Source organism: Rhagoletis pomonella, unplaced genomic scaffold, assembly GCF_013731165.1.
Source record: "Rhagoletis pomonella isolate Grant_MI unplaced genomic scaffold, Rhpom_1.0 Rhpom_scaffold_00005, whole genome shotgun sequence".
Taxonomy (NCBI): Eukaryota; Metazoa; Arthropoda; class Insecta; order Diptera; family Tephritidae; genus Rhagoletis; species Rhagoletis pomonella.
This window is the reverse complement of record NW_023458559.1, coordinates 21,751,409-21,751,999: the sequence shown is the minus strand read 5'-3', so window position 1 is coordinate 21,751,999 and position 591 is coordinate 21,751,409.

Here is a 591-nt window from a genome sequence, read left to right as displayed (position 1 = left end):
TGTTTGTTGTACAATAAAGTTAATTGTACTACAATTTGGTCATCGTTAGCATTTATTTAACAATCCAGCGATACGAGCCCGAGTATATTTGGGAAATCCCACGGTGCAGCGAACAAAGGTGGCGCCATCAGTGGTACCGCTAGTTTGGTTTTGCCGATTTTGACAGTTGTGGTAACTTGTAAATAAACCTTTGTTTACAAATCAGCGAAAGATAAATTTGAATTATAAGTGAAAAATCAGTTTAAATTGTGTTAATTTGGAATTTGTGAGTGATTTTTGAGTTGAAGACTGCGTAAAAACTAATAAAATGAAGTGCTGTGTGTTAAATTGCGACAACCGTCAAGATGCAAGAAGCGTAGATGCAAGTGTAGCGCTGGGACGAATCGCTGCATTTTGTGTACATAGGGCACGGCAAAGCCGTTCTCGTAATGTTTCTTTATTATGCCATTAACAGCATTTCCTCACAATGATTTTGCTTCTGCTCCAAGTAGCCTCCATTAGCAAGTTCCAATCAATCCCGTAGAGATGCTGCCGCAGTTTTCTGCAGCAGCCTTATTTGCAAAGCAATGGAGTGCACTAAAACGTTTGCTG